Below are 10,531 nucleotides of genomic sequence, written 5' to 3' on the forward strand. Positions count from 1 at the left end.
GCAAAAGTCCAACTGGGCGTGTATTATGTGCGTACATCGGGGCGTTTTTACTACTTTTACTAGCTGGGCGTTCTGACGAGAAGTATCATCCACTTCTCTTCAGAACGCCCAGCTTCTGGCAGTGCAGATCTGTGACGTCACTCACAGGTCCTGCATCGTGTCAGACGAGCGAGGACACCGGCACCAGAGGCTACAGATGATTCTGCAGCAGCATTGGCGTTTGCAGGTAAATCGATGTAGCTACTTACCTGCAAACGCTGATGCTGCTGCAGAATCAACTGTAGCCTCTGGTGCCGATGTGGCCGACACAATGCAGGACCTGTGAGTGACGTCACAGATCTGCACTGCCAGAAGCTGGGCGTTGTGAAGAGAAGTGGATGATACTTCTCGTCAGAGCGCCCAGCTAGTAAAAGTAGTAAACACGCCCTGATGTACGCACATAATACACGCCCAGTTGGACTTTTACTTTTCAACACGCCCAGTTGTACTTTTGCAAGCCTCATTTGCATAAATACAAAAATGGTCATAACTTGGCCAAAAATGCTCGTTTTTTAAAAATAAAAACGTTACTGTAATCTACATTGCAGCGCCTATCTGCTGCAATAGCAGATAGGGGCTGCAAAATCTGGTGACAGAGCCTCTTTAAGTATGATACAGTTCCCAATAGAATTGCTACACCTTGTAGTCCCTTCCCTTTTTTTTACCTGAGAATTGGTTTTTCTTGACGTACTGTTTTTAATTTTTAAAAAATTATATGATTTTAACATAGTCATTTTTATAGTGTCTGCATTTATATCCGATAGATTGGCTCAATATAAGTTCTGGTAAATCTCCCTAAATACGAGTGAGGACAAAAAAAAAAAAGATTGTGTTGCCCATAGCGACCAATACTATTGCTGTTCTGATTGGCTGCTATGGGTAACGCCAATGTTTGTCTGCACTAGTTTTCATACACGCTGTATAATATATTATATACTTTATCTGTATGCTGATCATACAGAGGCTATAATATTAGAATGTGTATTATATACGTTGTAACAACAAACAGCCCTTTATTATATTAGTGAATCTAGGGCCTTGGTAGTGGCTATAAGGCAGCAATGCTCCCTACCGTACTGTAAATATATCCTCTATACTACTGTGTCATAAAACGGGTGATGGATTGGAGGCAAGCAATAGATAAATAATAGAAATATAAACTCTATTGGTATATAATTCTTCATTCTGTAGATGTCGTATGTTTTAAGTCATGACAGAAGAGTAAGGGAGTTAGGCCTTGTTCACATCTGCGTTGGGGTCCCATTCTGACGTTCCGTCGGAGCTTTCCGTCAGAACGGGACCCTGAACTGACACAAACGGTACCAAGAGGTTTCCGTTTCCATCACCACTTATTTCAATGGTGACTGATCCGGTGACCATTGTTTTTCATTTGTCTTTGTTGTGCACCGAACCCGTCGTTTTGCCGGAAGCAATACCGTAGTCGACTACGCTATTGCTTCCAGCAAAACTATGGGTCCGGTGCACAACAGAGACAAACGGAAACCATGGCCACTGGATCCGTCACCATAGAAATCAATGGTGATGGAAACGGAAACCTCTGGGTTCCGTCTGTGTCAGTTTGTGTCTGTTCAGGGTCCCGTTCTGATGGAAAGCTCCGACAGAACGTCAGAATGGGACCCCAACGCAGATTTGAATGAAGCCTTACCTGTATTCTGCCTTCTCACCTTGACTTCATCTTCTGATCTGAGCTGTAAACTCCGGTTACACGAAGCAGCATTAGTATTATGGAATTATGTGATGTCCAAATGCTTATTTTATAACACAGCAGGACGACATCATATAATGGAACAATAATGCAAACATGCTCTTCGGTTGCTATGGGCAACAAGGCCAGTAATCCTTCTAGACAGTTTTGATAAATGAGGCCCATAGTTGTTTAGACATTATGCCAACCAAGGAGCGGGTGCAGACAGCGTCACGTAGGCGGTGACGCTATGCCATGGACGCAATGACACGCACGTGATTACAAAGCTACCCGGCGCCTCCTGCTTCCTCCTCTATCTATCCTCCATGCGGTGAGCAGGTGTACTTCGATGATGTGCGCAGCTCTGTGACCCGGATACACACGGTACCTCTTCTTCTCATCCTTGTCTCCCACTTAGATGCTTTAGGAGGGGAAACTTGGCTTTGTGCAGCTCTGTAATTAGGACCAGGGCCAGGTCAACAGGATATGTGGAAACTGAAGTTGGATCTTCTGCATCTCCGGAACTAGAAGAGTGGACACATTCTGTATACCTTATCCCATTTGCCCTATTTTCTCTATCCTACCATGGAAGTTCTTTGAAAGGGACGTAAGTTGTCTGTTTATATACTAAATACCTGCTGTAGTTGTTGCTTAATCGGCTGCCTATCTGTTTGATATCTTTAAATTGCAAGTATTGTATCGCACTACCGGATGGACTTCCTATAAATGCCTGGATCTCAGGGGATTAAAGGGGCAAGTTTTGCCTAAACTTTTATAGTTTTTCTATTTTTCCTTACCTGGGACTTGAGCGATTTATGAGGTTTTCAAGTGGTTGAGAAGAGGTTGAGGAAGTATTCGTTTAGAGTGATCATCACTGGCTATAGGAAGATTGTGATATCTTGTCACCACTTGCTCTATTTGCTCTATACACAATGGTGGGGAAAACTAAGGCTACATTCACACGAGCATGAAAGATTTACATATGTAAATCTGTTCGTGTGCGTTGCATTTTGCATTAGTGTGCTTTGCTTGTGGCATGTGTTTTTCACGTACTTGCAAGCACTTCTTTTTTTTTTTTATGTAATTGACGCGTGAAACACGGACAGCACATGGATGTGCATCCGTGTGCTGTCCGTGGTTTTCACACGCCCATTGACTTCAATGGCCGACTAGGTGTGTGAAAAGGAACCAATATAGGAGATACAGTGAGTTTCATGAAACGCACACTCGCTGCATGAAAACTCACGCATGTGTGAATAGCTCCATTGAAATCAATGGGTCAGTATGCTGTGTGTTGTTTCAACACACGTACGACAATTAACCTCATCTGAATGAGCCCTAAAGCTAACAATACCATAGGAGGGAAAGAGAAAAAAAATGGAGGAAATTTCTTACACCTGAAGAGGTAAAATCTCCTAGAGCTGGAGGAAAGGGAGGTATAAATCTGTCTAAAAAGCCAGTAGATAATACATCTGATATAAGCCAGAGCGGTAATGAAGCTTCCCCAGCTAACCAGAAGGATACAGCAATAGGGAGGTCAAGGGAACTGAGAAAGATGCCACATTACAGGACATGTCCATGCAACTGGGAGGATAAGTAGAAGAAGTTTCAATTATGAGGGTGGACATGAGCAAACTCAGAGGAGGGATGGAAGATGACACAAAAAAGTTAGCAGCATTGGAAAAGATAAAGAAGGATCAGGATATGGATTTTAAAGGAATGAAACAAGAATTAAAATTCCTGCACCAAGAGGCAGTAGAAATGGAGGATAGAGCAAGAAGAAAAAATCTCAAAGATACTTGGGGTTTCCTAAAAAAAAAAATTAAGGACATTCTGTTGCAGAGTTTATAACTGACTGGATCTTCCAGACTTTTGGTCGAGAAGGATTCTCACAAGCTCATAGAGAAAGGGCCCATAGAGTTTCAAGTAAAGCTAGAAGAAATGGGGATAACCCTAGACAGATAATAGTATTGTTTTTTTTATCATACATGGATAAAGAAGTCATCCGGAAAAAGGCCAGAGAAATGACAGCAAGATCTCAATATACTCCGATTTTTCGTTCTTTCTGATAAAAAGGAGACTGCAATCAAATGCTATTCAGTATTTAATGCTCTACCCAGTGAAGATGAGAATCGTATGGAAAGAGAATACTATTTTCTTCGATACCATTGAAGAAACACTTGTTTGGATGGACTCACAGGGTTACATAGTTACATAGTTACATAGTTACATAGTTAGAACGGTTGAAAAAAGACATGTCCATCAAGTTCAACCAAGGGATCGGAAAAAGGGAAGGGATGAAACAAAAATTCTACACACTGACATAGGAGCTGATATATTTTCCTTAGGGGAAATGATCTAAGCCTTTTTTAAAGCGATCTCCTGTCCCTGGTGTGACAGCTCCTGCGGTGACTATTCCATAGATTGACAGTTCTCACAGTAAAGAAGACTAGTCGTCTCTGCAGATTGAACCTTTTTTTCTCCAGATGGGGAGAGTGCCCCTTTACTTTTGGGGGGGTTTTACATGGGACAGGTTTTCACTATTGTATGGGCCATTCATATATGTAACGTCCACATCCGCGGACCGTCGTTCTGACTTAGCCCTCGACGGCCACGGCCATTGACGTGTGAGTGCTGGGCGGCATCTCTCTCCTGCGAGACGCCGGTGCTCACTTCCGCTTCACTATGCTTGTCCCCGTAGGGTGCGCGCGTGCGCTCGCGCCCGGCCATAAAGGTCCAGTGCGCGCATGTGAAAAAATCACAAATTAGCCCATGATCACCCTGGACTATAAAAAGGGCTCTGCCCTTTCCCTCTTTGCCTGAGCATTGTTGTGTTTACCCATGTTAGTAATGGTCCCTAAGTGTTATCCTGTTCCCGTTGTTCCCGTGCCCTGCTACCTGTATCCAGTGCTATATTTGTTCCTGTGCCTTAGAGTGATGGATTTGTGTTGTGCCACCTGTCACGTCTGCTGTCCCACAACACATCTGGTGTCATCTGTCTTAAAGTTCATCTGTGCCTAGCCTCTGCTACTGTCTGGACTATCAAAGGTACTCTTGCATTAAGACAGTTGTTTGGCCAGCTGCTACTCCGCTAAGGCGGTGCGGCCTAGTGGGTCCACATAACCACAGATCGAGACAATATATTTATATAAGTTAATCATGTTCCCCCTTAGTTGTCTCTTTTCAAGGCTAAATAGGTTTAATTATTTAAATCTTTCTTCATAACTTAGATTCTCCATGCCCCTTATTAGCTTCGTTGCTCTTCTTTGTATTTTTTTTCTAACTCCAGGGCGTCCTTTCTATGAACTGGAGCCCAGAACTGAACTGCATATTCTAGATGAGGCCTCACTAATGCTTTGTAAAGTGGTAATATTACATCCCTGTCCCGCGACTCCATGCCTATTTTAATACATGACAATATCCTGCTGGCCTTAAAAGCAGCTGATTGACATTGAATGCTGTTATTTAGTGTATAATCTACAAGTACACCCAGATCCTTCTCAACCAGTGACTCCCCAGTGTAGCTCCCCTAGGACATATGATGCATGCAGATTGTTGGTACCCAGATGCATAACTTTACATTTATCTACATTAAACCTCATTTGCCAAGTGGACGCCCAAACACTTAGTGTGTCCAAATCAGCTTGCAATTTAGGAACATCTTCTATAGACTGCATAATACTACATAGCTTGGTGTCATCTACAAAAATAGAAATAGTGCTATTAATCCCACCCTCTATATAATTAATAAATAAGTTGAATAATAGTGTTCCCAGCACGGAACCCTGGGGTACACCACTTATAACTGGGGACCATTCAGAATAGGAATCATTGACCGGGCGCAACTTAGAGCGGGCGCCAGGGCCACCTCCTCCTGCACTATAATTGTACCTATAGGACACAGGTACAATTAGAAGCAATGAATAGCCGGGTACGTTCCGTTCCCGGCTATTCAGCTCTTTTGTACCAGAGAAGCGCTATCGCGCTTCCGTCGATGAAAGGCGCTGAGTGATAGGGAAAGTCATTCTGCCCAGCCAATCAGCGCCTTTCATAGATGCTTCGTTCAACCCCCAGGAGACCTGCGCAGAAGAGAGCAGGTCTCCATGGCTGCCGGACGGCGTGGGAGCGGGATTAAGGTGAGTTTAAATTGTTTATTTTATTGTAATAAAATTTGTGTGGCATGATCTACAAGGGGGGCTTCGTCTACAGGGGGGGCTTTATCTACAGGGCGGCTTTATCTACGGGGGGCTTTATCTACAGGTGGCTTTATCTACGGGGGGCTTTATCTATGGGGGGGCTTTATCTACAGGGGGACTTTATCTACGGGGGCTTTATCTACGGGGGCTTTATCTACGGGGGGCATTATCTACGGGGGGCTTTATCTACGGGGGGCTTTATCTACGGGGGCATTATCTACGGGGGGCTTTATCTACAAGGGGGGCTTTATCTACAGGGGGCTTTATCTACGGGGGGGCTTTATCTACAGGGGGGCTTTATCTACAGGGGGCCTTATCTACAGGGGGGCTTTATCTACGGGGGGCTTTATCTACCGGGGGGTTTTAACTACAAGGGGGCTTTAACTATAAGGGGGGCTTTATCTACGGGTGGGCTTTATCTACCGGGGGCTTTATCTACAGGGGGTCTTTATCTATGGGGGGGCTTTATCTACGGGGGGCTTTATCTACAGGGGGCTATATCCTGGGGTGGGCTATCTATGGAGCACCATATACAGGGGTGGACTATATCTACAGGGGAGCTATATACAGGGGTGGGCTATATCTACAGGGGGGCTATATACAGGGGTGGGCTATCTATGGAGCACTATATACAGGGGTGGGCTATATCTACAGGGGGGGCTATATGCAGGGGTGGACTATATGTGGAGCACTATATACAGGGTGGACTATATGTGGAGCACCATATACAGGGGTGGGCTATATCTACAGGGTGGGCTATTTCTACAGGGGTGGGCTATATCTACAGGGGGGGCTATATACAGGGGTGGGCTATCTGTGGAGCACTATAGGGGGAGCTACTTGTGGGACACTATATACAGGGGTGGGCTATCTGTAGAGCACTATAGGGGGAGCTATTTGTGGGACACAATATACAGGGGTGGGCTATATGGGGGCACTATCTACAGGGGGCTCTATCTACAGGGGGCATGGTGTGTGTGTGTGTGTGTGTGTGTGTGTGTGTGTGTGTGTGTGTGTGTGTGTGTGTGTGTGTGTGTGGGACATGGTGTATGGTGCTATTATAATTAGAGGTGCAGTGTATGGCGCTATTATACTTAGGGGCGTAGTGTGTGGTATAATGAGAACTTTATCTTTATTTATAGGTGTAGAAATTTTGGAAAAGTGAGAAGCTGAAGACATCTGAGCGGCAAACTGCAGAAATGGTCTGTGATCGGGAGAAGTCATCATAGAGGTCTGGACCGGATGAAGAAAAAGAACTAGAATCTGCGCCAAACTGAATCTTTGCCCCGGGTGCTCGACAAGCTAGCTACGCCTCTGCATTAGGTTATATGATATTATTGACTCATAGGTTTGGAGGACCGATACACCATGGGGGCTCCTCCAAGAGACAAAATGTAAAGAAAAAACTAGATATATCTTGTATATTTTCTAATCTCTCCTGTACTTTTTGTATTTGTCAAATAAATTATTTTTGCTTCCAAAAAAAACAAAGGACATTACGTCAACCAATACAACATACAGAGTATTGTAAGTTACAATTTAAGTATGGCTGGCGATCACAGGAGGGGAACACAATTCAATAAATTGTCGAGTTTGGCCTTCTATAAAAAGAAAAATTAGAATTTCACATGTTTACAGACTTGCTGTCACGTAGGGTTCATGGACCCACTGGGTCGTACCGCCTTGGCGGTATGGCAGCTGGCCGACAGGGCACAGGTCAGTGTCTATAGTTAATATAGGGTACTTGTGGCAGCTCGGACAGTAGTAAGGCAGGCTTGGCAGCAGTTAGACATCAGGCGTGGAGAAGCATGACAGGCGTGGTATACAGCACAGCACGGCTACAGCTAAGCACTGCACTAGATCAGGATACAGGTTACAGGATACAGGGAACACTGGGAGCAGGAAACACTAGGGGACCATTTGCAAGACAGACTTGGAATACAACAAAGCTCTCCATGGTGTCTTCTGTCTCGAAAGACCTGGACAAGGCATCGGCCCTTACATTCTTGTCGGCCGGGCGATAATGGAGCGCAAACTGGAACCTGGTAAAGAACAGTGACAACCTTGTCTGACGAGGGTTCAGCCGTTGGGCCGTCTGAAGATAGGTAAGGTTCTTATGGTCCGTAAAAATCAGGATGAGATGATCTGCACCCTCTAGTAGATGTCTCCACTCCTCCAGAGCCAATTTGATGGCCAGTAACTCCCGATCCCCAATCGAGTAGTTGCGTTCTGCGGAAGAGAAGAGCTTAGAAGAATATCCACATACCATTGACTTGCCCTTGGAGCCTCTCTGGAACAGGAGTGCATCAGCACCGACAGAGGATGTGTCCACCTCCAACGAGAACTGTAGAGAGACATCTAGATGATGGAGGATAGAGACTGACGTGAAGGCACTCTTCAGCCTATTGAATGCGGACTCTGTCTCAGGAGTCCACGCCTTGGCGTTCATGCCCTTAGTGAGGTTAGAGATGGGAGAAGTCAGTGAGGAGAAGTTTGGAATAAACTGTCTGTAAAAATTGGCGAATCCCAGAAAGCGCTGTATGGCCCTCAAGCCTTGAGGGCGTGGCCATTCCAGGACAGACTTTACCTTTTCAGGATCCATCTCGAGACCTCGATTCGAGACGATATAGCCCAGGAAGGGTAGAGCATCTTTTTGAAAAATGCAGCATAATGACTCGGTGATCCTGCCAATGACCGAGGCAGCAAAGGCTGAGCTGAATGAATCTGCACCAGGCATCGGCTTTGACACTCAGGGCCCCACTGGAGAACCTCTCCAGAATTCCAGTCCAGGACTGGGGCATGTAGTCGGAGCCAAGGCAGGCCCAGCAACACAGGGTTGACGGCTTTGGATAGGAGATAGAACGACAGGATTTTGGAGTGAAGAGCTCCTACTTGGAGACTCAGCAGCTTGGTCACAGCTATAACTGGGTCTGGCAGAGGTAGTCCATTCACTGATGCAACCGTCAACGGCCTCTCCAGGGGGGTGGTGGGTAATTGAAGAAGATCCACCAGGTCTCTATGATTGAAATTAGCAGCGGATGCAGAGTCCGGATACGCAGAGACCTGATGCGTTCTCTCGCCAGACACTATGGTCACTGGTATGGACAATTTAGACAGAAGTCCCTTCTTACCCAAGGTTGTCTCTCCTAGCAACCCCAGGCTTTGGGATTTTTGGGGACACAGGTAGACAAGATAGCCACCGAGGCCGCAATATAGACAGAGTCCCGAAGTGCGTCTGTGTTGTCTCTCCTGGGTGGATAGCTTACACTGGTCCATCATCACAGACTCCTTAAGAGGATCGACATCTGAGGACAGCAGAGGCTGCTGCAAAGTAGGGACCAGACTAGGAAGGCCTCCCTCTTGGAAGCGTTCTCGGATCCACATATCAATCTGGGCGGATAGAAGGATGAGGTCATCCTGGGTAGATGGCAGGTCTTGAGCGGCAAGTTCGTCCTTAATTTTAGGAGACAGTCCATGCCAGAATGCAGCCACCAGGGCCTCATTGTTCCATAACAGTTCTCCCGCCAGGGTGCGGAAGTGGATGGCGTACTCGCTCACGGAGGTGTCTCCTTGGCGTAGGTTAATCAAGGAAGACGCTGCAGATGAGACCCGTCAAGGCTCCTCAAACACCATGCGAAAAGTCTGGAGGAAGCCCTGGAAGTCACGGGTCTCTGGTCCTTGTCTCTCCCAGATAGAGTTCGCCCATGCAAGAGCCTTGCCAGTGAGGAGAGAGATGATGAAAGCGACCCTTGCGTCATCAGATGAAAATGTCCTAGTATGCAGGCTGAAGTGGATCTGGCACTAGTTCAAAAATCCACGACAGGTACCTGCGTCTCCATCATAGCGGTCCGGAAGTGGAAAAGAAAAACGCGAGTCGTCACTGCCAGGAGGTGTAGTCTGATGATCAACACTGCCAGGAGGTGTAGTAGGAGGAACGGCAGCTCGTGCCTCCTGCCGACGTGCGGGAATGTTCAAAGCCTGGAGGAGTTGGTCCTGTCGAGACTGGAGGTCTAGCATATCCGCCCGCATCACTTGTGAAGTCGTCATGGTCTTGGATGGACCAGCGGGGTCCATGGCCTGAGCTTACTGTCACGTAGGGTTCGTGGAGCCACTAGGCCGTACGGCCTTGGCGGTATGGCAGCTGGCCAACAGGGCGCAGGTCAGAGTCTATAGTCTATATAGGGTACCTGTGGCAGCTTGGGCAGTAGCAAGGCAGGCTTGGCAGGAACTAGGCAGCAGATAGACTTCAGGCGTGGAGAAGCAGGACAGGCGTGATATACAGTACAGCACGGCTACAGCTAAGCACAGCACTAGATCAGGATACAGGTTACAGGATACAGGAACAGGGAACAATGGGAGCAGGAAACACTAGGGGAGCATTTGCAAGACAGACTTGGAATACAACAACAAAGCGCAGGCGTGGGAGGATGGGGCTGGGACTTTTCTTATAGCCCAGGGTGCTCCGGAGCAATTAGCTCAATCACCAACATGCGTGAGCTCTGGCTTCTTAAGTCCGGATGGAGCTCGTGAGAGCACCCTGGTGGTCACTGTGGAGCAGGACGGCCGTATGTGCAGACATCTCTTGAGAGAA

This window comes from Rhinoderma darwinii, chromosome 11 (assembly GCF_050947455.1).
Source record: "Rhinoderma darwinii isolate aRhiDar2 chromosome 11, aRhiDar2.hap1, whole genome shotgun sequence".
In the NCBI taxonomy this organism is placed as follows: domain Eukaryota; kingdom Metazoa; phylum Chordata; class Amphibia; order Anura; family Rhinodermatidae; genus Rhinoderma; species Rhinoderma darwinii.